Source organism: Tigriopus californicus, chromosome 7 (assembly GCF_007210705.1).
Source record: "Tigriopus californicus strain San Diego chromosome 7, Tcal_SD_v2.1, whole genome shotgun sequence".
Lineage (NCBI taxonomy): Eukaryota > Metazoa > Arthropoda > Copepoda > Harpacticoida > Harpacticidae > Tigriopus > Tigriopus californicus.
Window position 1 is genome coordinate 14,227,663 of NC_081446.1, and position 12,877 is coordinate 14,240,539.

The following is a 12,877-nucleotide window of genomic DNA, read 5'->3' on the forward strand; positions in this document are numbered from 1 at the left end:
CATCAATGTTAATGTGTCTGGCTGTTGGAACTGCACTCCTTTCATGATCTCGATATCACGAATCTCTGCATGTCATTTCCAATGTCTTGAATCCTATCCTGGATTAGGATGTGTGAACTTTAACTTGTGCAATATACAGATACCCAATGCATATAGGAATTGAAAACATTCAATCTATTGGCAGAGCATCCATTGAACAAAGGCTACGTTTGACAGCCCTCCCATTTTCTGTCCTACGTTATGCCTCTAAGTTGCTCCTCTGTTACCAGTATGTCCCTATGAATTGATGGTGATCAATATTTGTTCGGTCACTTTGTTCCCTTCAGCTTTGTCACACAGATATGTGTGCTTTTTATTAAGAGCCTCAGAGTGATAGTGTATTTGATGTGACAACCTGAGATCTTTGACAGCTCGTTTTTTGACACGCAGATATTTGCAGCCTTATTTTGCCCAATTGCAAAAGAGCGTTTGACAAAACAGCGGATTGTGCGAGATGGTGTGCGGAAAAACACTTTATGGCTTGTACACTTTTTTGGCAATGAAAACACAGCATTTGCAATCCTATTGATCTTTTTGGCTAATGAGGGGAATTTAAGGGGCACTTGACTCGGTTGATATATTGTGTTGAAAAAGCGCTTTGATGCACCATTATACCTATTCGGATCCGGAGACGCTCTTTGTGCAAGTGTGTCGATATTGATTGGCATCATGTCTTAATTTAATCGAAATGAATTCGGAAACAAGTATTTTAGCGTCACGAAATTACGGTGTTCATTATCAGATGTCGTAAACGACATCATGCTTTGATTATAATCATAGCAATCCCCCTTTTCATCTCGTGAATCCATTACATATACCATCCCTCTTCATCGTTACTCCGTTGAATTGTGACATTTGGAGATATGACATTTCATGGGACATGTGGTTTCCATCAAAAAGTTTTTTTTTGTTCTTGCTCGCTCTTGACTCTCCTTTTCGTAACGAAGCTTTGATTCCATAGGGAGCCTTTTCCCATTTCGAGCTGAAAATCAACATTATCCTGATTAGACCGCATTCACTGTGGGGATTGTACCTTGCTCGTTATGCGTATACATACTGCACACGTATTTGTGTGTGGTTTGAACCGTGTTTGGTAATGCTTTATACGTTCGGCTCCTTCCAATCCGTGAAACGGAACCATTCCATGCTCACTTGTAATGTAGATTGGCTTCGTGGACATCGCCTTTTTCCCCCTTGCTCCTGCTCCTTATTTGAATAGCTCATTGTTAATGAATTCAATGGAAATGGCTTTATTGATGTTTTTCCACCCGGGAGGGCCAATCTTACAATAATAACACATTTGAGCTCGACGGAAAGGCTCCACATTCTTCTTTTTTCTTCTCACTCACATGTGCATGTGTGCATCAATACGCACTAGCACTAGCGCTGCAGAGAACACCTAGAGGGGTTGTTGAATGGTTGGTTGGTTGGAAGGAAGGAATGAGAGAAAAAGAAATGCCAGTTCTCGAGATTAGCTTATGTAGATTTCCAAATTTCCAAGCCAGATCTCTTATTCGTTTCACAGACGTGCCAACCATCCGGCTGATTCGTGTCCGGGTTGAGTCAGAGGAAGACTTTTATCCATCTATGATTTCGTCTCCGGGGTTGCAGGAATGGGCAGCTTTTGTGAATCTGAAAATTATTCAATTTGGGTCCCTTTCAGAATGTTGGATGCGAAATGGCAATACAAACAGAATAATACATGGTCGCCAGCCTGCTTGCTTGGCTGCCTGCCTCTCTGTAACAGCTGAGAGGTACTCATTGGTTAGCTGCTGACTAGTGGATGGATGGATGGTTGGATGGATGGTTGGGATGGTTTGGTTGGCTTGCTTTACTGGCGTGGTCGTTGAAGCGAGCGAAGGCAACTTCGGGCTCGTTCTTTTTTGCATTCCATCTCTTCACATGAGCGATAAGAATAGATTGGATGGAGAATTCTGATTCATATCTATCTGGCCCGATGATGAAGGCATTGTTTGCTTTTTGCGGTCTCGAATTGAGAGGCTTTCAATCTAAAATTGAGTGGATTTGTGAAGTGCGTGATCAAGATAGGATCATCCAGAAAAATTTGGTTGCCATAAATTGATGGCAGTGGCTCCTTCGAGGATTGGATTACGGTTTGGTGGCCACTCATCAAGTCATTTCATCCGATCACTTTGTCAATTTGCCTTCGTTAAGACGAACTCACAGCTATGGTCCACTCCCCCAATTTGTCCATGCACAAGATGAAAAAACGGGTTCATTCGCACAAAATCCCTCTTGAGTTGTACGTGTAACTAAAACGAGAGCTGGGAAAGTTAATTTCATACCCTATAAACGAATCCCCTCGCGTGGGTTTCCATCTTTTTCCACCTCCTCCAATTCGTGTGAAGAGCCAAAAAGGGGTCGACATGTTACTTATTTCCGTTTCTGGTCGTCGTCATCGTTCTCGCTCTCGTCGTCCAAAAGCCATTGAATGGTTGGGTTGCTGCTGGCGATGCAGCTCGAGAGTGAACTGGTCCAGAAAATTGAACTCTCCAAGCAGAAATTGAAGTCTCAAATTCAGAATTCTCCCAGATTGGCGCACTCAAGCGAGGGAGTCTGTTGCGAGGGAGGAACAACAACCCGACCGATGAGGACCACGGACCAAGCAAGTAGTCCAGGAGTCCAGGAGTCCAGGAGTCCAGGAGTCCAAGGAGTCCAGGAGTCCAGGAGTCGGGGAGGGTGGTGGACTGTTGGATGAATTACAAATTTTAGGGATGGAATTTTTAAAAGTTCACCAATGGTAATTTTTAGACTGGTGTTCATGCATTCAAAATTGAGGGGCTTGACGAGGAAAAAAAAACCCAAGTTTAGTAAATGAAGCGATCTGATTTTCATGCCCTTTTTTAAAAAACTCGGGCCTAGAGTGGCCATTGGATCCTTTCCCATTTCATGGTTTCTAATGTGCTTGTTTCCAATGGGAAGGTCTACAAATGTCTTGAGGGAGTATGAGATTAAGGTTGGGGGTTTGAGCATTAGGCATTCCTTTTTGGGGAAAAATATCCGATGAGATGAGATATTTAATGGCACGAGTGCGTGCATCTGACAGGACTTATTCAATTTAATATCCAATTAGATTTCCAATTTCAGCTCGGAATGGACTCGATCCAAAGATGGAAGAAGACAACTTCTCTGCCGAGTTCTGCAAGCAAGCAAGGAAGCAAGCAAGCAAACGAGCGAGTGATGTTTTGGCCAGAGGCGACCCGGAATCCATAAAAGGAATGGGAAGCCCTCAAATTGTGGAAATCTCAAATATTGAATTGTAAACAGCTCGTCAAATATGTATCTTCCATCCATTCACCACGTACTATCTTCATATCTGGCTGGCTCTCCCTTCCTTCGTAATGGATTGTATGCCAAATGCATCCCATTTGTATTAGATATGGTGTGTGGCGAACTGCTCCTCGGTTCCCGAGGAAGACTTGCCGTATAGTGCAACTCAAGAGTAGTAAAGTAATAGTTAGATAGAAGAACGACAGCGACAGCGACAGCGAGGACTGGGTCCATTAGTAACGCGGATTGGGAGCCGGAATTTGTTTTGAATTTTAAGAGGGTGGAGGAAACATCCGAGCGCAGCGGAATGGATGGATGAATCCTTGAGGGTGATTTGGACAGAGATATCGCCTAATTTATGGCCAAGATTTCCAGCCACTAACTCTTCTCATTACTAACAACCCAACCAGTCACCAAAACTGGAACGAAACCAACTCGGTGTTTTTTTTTTTGGCCTCAACCCCCAATCCAATCTCCAAATTTTGATTGGGCAGAGAGCGAACTCGAATAATAAAAGGAACATGACCCAATGCATCTGTACTTAGTAACAACAATAATAATGATGGCAAGCCTTACTTTTAGAATACCAGGGGAGCAGTGCTCCTCCCAAGAGTATAGTACGGTACAGTAGTGTGTGTCATTCGCTCTCTGCCCTGCACGTGTAATAATGAGTGTGATTTTTCTTCGCTAATCCGTGATTTCAGCGTCGAACACAGCTGGCACTCTCCGCTGTCCTCTCTTTCTCTCTTTCTCTCTTTCTCCAGAGTGCCACGCCCTAAGCAATCACTGGAAATCCCTGGCTCAAATCCTCGCTCTCATTCTCGGGTGAAACGCGATCCCGATTTCCAAGGAGGATATAAAGAATGTGTCTGATTTTTGTCAATAAAACGCCATTGAACGAGGTACAGGTGAAAGTTAGCAGGTTGAAAGATTGGATCGTCCAAGTTTCGTTGCGACAATAAAACGAATTGTACCTCACTTTGTGTGTGCTTCTCTGGTGTGTTTCGTTTGGCGAAGGCGAGGAGATTGGAAATGACGCGACGGAATGGAAGGACTCCCTTTGTTATCGCTCTAATCAGAGTGAATTTACACAAGAGAACCATTATTCTGTGGGCACCTTGACCAGCTCGTCCAATCTTTATATGAAAGAGCTCATCAGATAACCATTCGAGCACGTTAGATATCACGTCAAAATCCAATTGGAGTCCATTCTCCAATCCCACTTCCCACCGACGAGGACGAGCGCCGAATCGTCATTGTTGAGCTCATATCAAGCTCGTTAGTATTCATAAGCTTACAAAACGGGAATTCTGATGGCTCACCCACCACCAATACAGCCTAACTATGCATGTGAGTATGCTCCATGCATATTTTGACTGGCATTGATTGTGGCTCCGAGAAATAAGAGAGATTTCCTGGCCATTTGAAGCGTTCCCATGTTCAGAAAATGACCTGACGTGGACGGACTGATTGGACTCGTCTGGCAGAACTGAATTAGATTCCAACTATCTTAAGAGGATCAGCAGATTCTGACGGAGGAGGGAGGCACGATCAAGGGATCCAACTTTGTTCGTGTAACTACATCATCGTCGTCGTGGCCAGCTTGAGCGAGAGCACCACGACAAGGAAACTTAATGTGGACGAGTGGTAATACATAATGTAACTTCCATTAATCTTTGATCGAAGGCGACGGCGATTGGCCCAAGGAAACGTGTTCAAGTAAGAGATCTTTTAAAGGCTTAGATTGACTCAATCGTCGAGTGATGCATCATCATCATCATCTCCTCCGCAAGCTCCTCACTCTTCTCTCTCCGTCCGTTCGTTCATTTGATTCTTCCAGTTTGATGTACCTTCAATATTTACTGCGCATACTGAATGGCATGAAAGGCATGAATGGCAAGAATGATATCCAGAATGCGAGATTCTGGGATTCCGACACTTTTTTCCAGAATGGAATCAACTTATTAGACATTCCGCTTGAATTCGAGTCTATATTTGGCGCCGAGAGCAGGTTAATTAACGGAATTCTTCCGTTCCATTTCAGGTAGACGGACGGAGTAAACTGATTATCGAATCAGACGAGATGCCTGGATGGTTCTCAAAAGCACGGAAACTTTGCCCTGCATTCCAAAAACGAGGATCATTGAGCAGAAAGATGACGATTATGATGATGATGAAGCTCATCAAAACGAAGAGGGAGGAGAGACGATCCGGGAGATTGCGGTCGTGTCCATGGGTACACATACACACACACACATCAGCAGACGTGTCTACCCGAGTGAACCAAAGGATCGAGTACAATATGCATCTGGTTACCGGGATATGGATGGTCAATTTGTTGGAGATTTGATGGATGGTCCCAAGTGCTTGCCGAACTTTTTGCTCTTGGCCCGGCTGAGTTGCCAGGCGAAAAAGGGGTCCGCCGCCTCCAAGAATGTACATTCATACGTACAGACTATCATCGTTCTTAGAGTAGTAAGAGAAGGTTTCTTCTTTTACCATCCAATGATGGGGTCTGGAGTTTTTTTAAGACATCATTCATCATTACAGGCTGATCAGTCCGTAAAATATTTTGATAAACCCTAGGGAATGATTCATTATACTTTGAAGCGAGTTCACCCACAAAACTTTGCGTATCGTTCGTCGTTCAAAATCTTTCACCCAGAGGATGGATCCAAGAGAGAGGAGAAATTCTTCCGTAAAACTCGAGATCAGTATCTCTGCGCCATTCTTGAAATCTCTCAGCCGAAAAAAAGTGCACTACGATGAAGGAAAAAAAAGGTCTGACTTAGGAATCATGAAGGTTGGAAACCAATATCATTATCTTTTGTGTTTAGGTAAGGCTCAGGGAGAGGGAAAAAATGTATTCAGTTACTTATCAGGAAGCCGTCCAGATCCTCAGAGACCAGACACTGTCGTACGTACGTATTGAATGGCAGCAAATACATCGGGCATTCTTCTCAAATTAGTGTTTGCTCAACAAATCTTTAGGACTACTAATCGAGTCTGAAAGCAAAATAATGTTATTCGGACCCTCTCTATTTACCTACCTTTCTCGTTCCCATTGCTCTCTGCTTTTATTCTGAGTCGTCTGACGCTCTCTGACGGTCGTCACACAAAGAATCTCACATTGGGTTGTGGACCTAGATTTGAACTCCTGGCAACACTGCTCAAGACAAGGAAGCTCATAATTCACGAAAAACGGACACAACAAGCCTCAGAAGATTCAAGTTGGCGGCGATTCCATGGAGGATAAAGAAGCATCTGGTGGAGAAGATACAAAAAAGAGAAAGATGGCCAAGAGTGATAGTCAGTTAAGCAAACAACAACCCATTGAATATTTACTTAGCGATATCACGCCTGGGGTGCGAGAGACACTCGGACAAATTTAGAGGACAACCCACTACCCGCTCCTTTGCTACAGTATTTACTAGAGGGAGGGGCCCGACGACGAGCATGCTATTCTTCTGTCCAAGCTAATTTTTTGTGTCTGGACAAATTACACAGACCAGGGTTGCGCACAGACGTTATCTGAAAAAGAAAAAAGACCCGAATATGTATGAGGAGTTGGGCTTTGTATGTCTTGATCCATTGGTGTAAATACCCATAGCTGTAATTGACAAATTTACGATGCCACAAGTGGATGGAGAACTTGCTTGTTCCTCAACCCTGAGGGTGCTTCTTTTCTTTGTAGGGCCCATCAAATTGTACGTTAACTCTTATCCCAATGTTCTACGTAGGTATATGTACATCGACGAGTACTAGCAGCTTTGAAATGTCGTGGTCAGAGGTGAAGAATTCAAAACTTCTCATGTCCGAATTCGAAATGCCTGGCAAATACCCGTGAAAGAGGTGGCTTGAAATGCAACTGTTGACGTGATTAAATCCATGTGCTGACAGAGCAAATAGTGCAAGTAATGGATTCAATCTCCATATGAATAGTGGCTGTGAAACTTCTTTTAGTAGGCGATCTGCACTCAAATATATTCGGTCTTTCATCTACTCGTCGTCTGTCAAGAGCAGCAGCGCTACCAGAAGAGCTCAGAGCTCTTCCAATCTCAATGCGAGATAGCAAAGTGTTAAAAAAGATTAATAGTCGCGCCAAGACTCGGAATGAGAAAGCCCTTGAAATCTCCAGCACTCACTCCAGAGCCTAAACTCAGCGATATAGTACGTACATACTACATTCATACATACATATACACGTACCCGTTCATGCAGTATCTTACCCACAGTTTGAACGAGGAGTGACACACACTCAGAAAGAGGAAAGAAAGAGTAAAAGCAGAGCGAAGGCGTCGTCGATTCAATGGCAAATTTCCCTGTCTCATTCATTAAACCCACATCATCACTCTCTGGGGGTTTTCCTTTCTTTGATTCAATTTGGCAGGCTGAGAAACGACTCCAAGTACTGGGACAAGGTGTTCTCTGTTGTGATGTTGATTCTTTTTTTTCCATTCCCATCTCGTTCGCAAGAGGTTCGGATCTCTAGTTTTGTTTGGGCCATCTGCACTGAGTCGATGTACTACATGGATGCATTGCCTGTGCACGTACTACATACCTGGCTGATACTCAAGGATCATGATTAAGCACGTGAATTTGGCCAAGCACGTTCCCGTCGAAGATTTGATTGACTGGATATAATTCATGCCTCGGAGGAGGATTTTTTCGGACCTGCATAACGAAGTACACGGAGCAGAGAGAGAGGAGCGACCAATTCTTTGATATTCATCATTCAATTCGTGCTCCTCGAAGCCGTGGAAAATTGGGCATCAGCTCCTGGCTCTTTGACAGCCATCCAGCATATTTGGACAAGGGTCGACCTATCCTTTTTCCTCCACATGACTTGGGGGGTGCATTGTTTGAAATCGATTGGGAACACTGAGTCGGTCCTAATGACAGAGCTCATATGAAGAAGACGGATACATGTACTAGAGCATTCGTTCATTAAAGGGTGTGTGCTCATATATGAGTCGAGACTTGATGGCCAATGCAAATTCCTCGAAAATCCATCTCTGGTTTACATTCTAATCCACTGACAAAGTGCTTCCACTCATTTGCATGAAAGAATGAAAAACACCCTCGGCACTTTTTGAATCTCTATTCAGTCAGCTACACGCAATGAACATTGGACATGCGGACTAGAACGCTGCGTTCAGCTAAATAGATCCTCTTAATGGACACTGTCCTGTTCAGACATACTACCTGTGAATACCTATAATGACTGACTCGGGCAAGGGCACGGTATGGGGTCACTTTGCTTATGTTTTGATATGATTATTTCGAGTCAAAACGAGTATGCAAAGGTTTCACAATTTGCTCACAAGTCGGGCCATGTTTTCGTAACGAAATGAAGGAAAGATAGCCGAGTGCGACGGAAATTCTGGCTGTTATTCTATGAACTCGGGGACACGCTCCGCTCCCGGATCATTGTTCGCTCGAAAAGCAAAAGAGCTTCAGACACCGACAAAATATGCAAATTGAACAGACATTGTTTACTAAAGCAAAAATTACTTATACCCCTCTCTCTTTTCCTTGTCTCTCAGACTATCTCCCAACAACCATGCCGTAAAACTCCCACCAGATTCAAAAGAGCTTGAAGAAGGATATCGTTAGACCGTTAAGGTTGCCCCCTTTTTTTCAACCTTTTTTTGCTTCAACTTTAGACCCCCAATTCGTTGGAGGAGAAATCAAAAAAGCTCGTATGCGAAATTGTGCATGCACACCAGGAGGCTCATTTGAATCTGAAATTGACCATGATGAAAGGTGTTTCCAAAAATTGTCGGTTTATTGAAGGGCGAAACGCCAAATTGTTGGTTATGGTACGATTCAGAGTCCGTCTCCGTACTCGCTTTTTCCCTCTTCAAATAATGCAAGCGAGGTATTGCTGTATGATGAGTTTACGGTGAGCAAGCTTTATGAAGGTGGAATGTGGCGTTTTCGGATTTGGCATGGTTTCCAGTGATTTGGTTGCACCAAAATCGAGCAATCCGGGATTGATGGCCCTCCTCCTTCTCCTTCTCCTTCTCCTCCTCCTCATTTTTTGCCCTCGTTCAGGTCGAGATTTATGAAACGCAACGTTTCACTTTGACAAGACCTGACACACGCATGTCGTATTTCAATGTTTCTCAATTCATTCAAATTCGATGGCTGCCAAAGAATCTGCCAACCAGATAGGGTTCCATGAAGCGATGTCGTTGCCAAGATATGGATGGATTTGCATGTGACTGGGGCGAGTTCGTAGAGATCGGCTCCAACCAATGCGTGAACTTTCCAAACAGTTCAAAAAAAGTTTATTGCCATTTTCACGGAATTTTCTTTGATTTATGATGAAAATTGTTCCTCCCGAACTTTGTTTCTTCTCAAATTCTCATCCGACTACTACACACACGTGCGCGAACGTGAGCAAGTCCATACTACATTACTACGTATGTATGAAAGATGGACGACCTCGACGTCAGTAGAAGTAGTATGTTCAAGTGGACAGAAGCGCCTAGCGAGCTAGAGTCCTCCATAGATCCTCCCGATTTCTCCCGAGGATCTGCCTGCAGCCATGGACTCGAGTCCTTCCATTGGACAGCATTGTGTTAAAGCATAATAAAGGCTGAGTGGAGACGAACTTTGAACATTGAAAAGTTCGCATTGTTCCTCCATTCTCTCTTCCATCCAAGAATAATGGACTTGAGAGACTTGTGAATTATTACTCGACTCTTGAATTTCTCCCCAAGTTCGTCTTCGTTTCGCGCTTTTCGGTCTCGTTCATGGATTTGCTCTTCGGCTCTGCTTGGGTGGTGTTGCTAATCGAACCAGGAAAGATTGGTTGGCTCGTCTTTGGTGGGTAAAGATCGGCCGATAGTACGATAGGAGACCCTGCTGGGTCCGGGAAGATCCATGGGAGATTCTCCGTTTTGATGAATGAATGATTTAATTCCCACTGGTGACATATTCATCGTGAAATCTTTGCAGGATTATGTCAGGATTGAATGGCGGCCCAGATCGCAATGTGAGCCAAATAGGGTTCGTCCGACTGGGATCTGGTGATGAATATCGGGATGGCTCTAATCATCCATGACCAATTGGAAATATTCCAATCCACCTTGCCACGTCAATGCCAAAGAGGCGATGGCGGATAATTACTATGATGATCCTGATCATTATCAAGTTGATGGATTGTGCATTGTGCCCACTTTTTTGGTCACCTTCAGCCACGTTTCAAACTCTTGAAGGTAGGTGCGAGTAATACCGGGCTGATGGCTGCCAAGAAGCTCTTCGCCCCTGGGGACTGCTCAATTCCTTGTCGTTGGAAGTGAGGCTGTCGTAGTAGTCTCCGTTCCATTGATTGATAAAAATCTTTTAATTTCCACTTCCCTCCTAGAGCTTCATTGTTCCCTCACGGCTCAGATTGTTCGTGGCATGTGGTAAGCCCATAAAAACTGTAATTGCTGATCCAAAGCAACCTATCCAACGAGGTCCTCGAGAGGTCATCCAAGCTCGTTTTAGATGGCTTTAAATCACGTTGTGTGTCCATTTAATACCAAATCATTTTCCACTAGGGCCTCCTACGTCATCTATAACTGTACCCTCTTAGTTATTGTACGAACATACACCACTTCTAAATCCCAAGGTAAGTACTTAAATATGTATTTGTTTTGAAAGAGGATTACTTCGGAAAGGACAGGAAACTCGAGCTCACGAACACATCAATCAGAGCGATCGGAAAAATAGTTACGACAAAAGGTATAGGATAGTACGAGAGTACCGTACGACGACAAGCTCCTTTATGGATCTTTCACATACGTACATACTAGTACAAAATTCATTCCCTTGGCCTTATTTAGTGCGCACAGCAAATCCACTTCAAAGGGTTTTGCAAGTTCCATCCTCCCCCGGTTTCCCTGGGGTCCTTCTATATATAGCCGGGTAATATAAACAGAGAATACGTTGTCCGTCGTATATTATTCCAATGTAGCAGTGCGTTCTACGTTGTGAGTTGCTTTTATGATTGGCCTCGCTGTCTTTCCGTAGGTCCTACAGAGGATCCATTCGCTTTATAGCCATGAAAGGACGACGACGGACTTTTTGTTGTCTTGTTGTAAACAGCCATTGTTCTTTGCTAAAGATCCCATCAAGAGGAAAATAACAGAGTAATCTAAAGCACTGGAGGGGTCAAAAAAGATTTCCTCTTCTTAATGGTCATTCTTTGTAGTACAATGTCGTACATGCAGAGATTACTGTGCGCTCCAAAACGAGAGCAAAGGGCACCTAGAACACTACTAGGAACCTTCTGCATTGCTCAGAGAGAAAGAGAGGGTGGTAAAAATTCCTATCCCCAGGCTCTATAAATGGAATGATAGGGCTCCACTCATTGGACTACGTTGAGTAATACGTACCCGTGGACGGTTCCAGAGTCGGGAGGGAAAGAGTGTTTTTTGTTGAGCTTGAGAATAAGTAGGAGTTGTACTAATTGGCCATTGGAGCCATGCCATTGTTTTGGCTTTGGGGTCCGTTGCCCTTTGAAGTTCTGCCAATAAATCAAGCTCCGCGTGTCAAAACTCGGATCCCTTGTCTTGCCTGCCATTTTGGCAAGCGCTGAACACAGCTGAACGGGGGTTATCCTCAAGTCATATTGTATGGACTCTCTGTTCGATGTCCTAAGCTTGCCATCCATTTCGAGTTAGGTACAGTACTGCACCACAGAAAGTGTGTGAAGAACTACAATGTGTCACTACTGGCATCAAACGAGTCTCATTTCGTCGTTATGACGAGAAAGTGAGGGATTCGTGTTGTTGCAATGAGATATATCGTTCGTTCGTTCGTTCGTTCGTTCGTTCGTTGTCGTTGGGGCGCTTTGAGCATGAAATGACATCACGAACGAACATCAAGTGCAGCAGGCTCCATCCTTCTCCCATTGATGTTCCGTCGTTTCGTCTTCTTGATCCTTCGGGGATTAGTTCAAACTATTGCAGAAAGCGGGACAGAGCAAGAGCTTTCATTCAACGTTTCCAATTCCGCACAGCTGGATCAAATGTGTCCCAATGTCCCAAATCATGAAAGCGTTGGATGGAGAGTGTCCTCTAAACTCATTCACTCAAACTCTTGACTGGTCTGAAAATGGTACCGACGAGGCTCTCTGATTACAATAATAAATTCCATCTCGGTTGGTGATCCCCATTCTGAACTCCTGATGGTTCGAAAAATGGATCATTCATGGGCTGTCAGGCCATCTTTTTGGGAGAATATGGCTTGGCGCATCTCGTAACAAAGAATGGCATTTCTTCTATCATTGGATTACATCCCCCAAACAAGATCCTCACCATGCTGACAATACCAAGAAAGGCCATTTCGAAGCCAATGGCATTAATATTTGACATGAATTTGAACTCAAATTGCCTTCTTCGTCGAATTCTTCCCCAATATGTGTTGTACCTTGGAGGATATTGTAAAACGAATACAGAGAGAGGGCGTGTAGAATATTGATGAGCACTGGCATCGGCTTCTTGTGTCATGGAAATGTCAGACATTTTCCTCAAATTGTCTCTGTACGTTT

General features: G+C 43.9%; 1 long non-coding RNA gene across 1 annotated transcript; it reads right to left on the reverse strand.

Annotated features, from left to right (window-relative positions):
• Positions 1-829: 829 nt before the first annotated feature.
• Positions 830-6,816, reverse strand: LOC131884103 (uncharacterized). The gene is made up of 4 exons (XR_009373684.1): positions 6,676-6,816; positions 6,381-6,594; positions 2,389-2,747; positions 830-2,312 (listed from the first exon to the last, which is right to left on the reverse strand). It is a non-coding gene; the product is annotated as an uncharacterized LOC131884103 (long non-coding RNA).
• Positions 6,817-12,877: the final 6,061 nt, after the last annotated feature.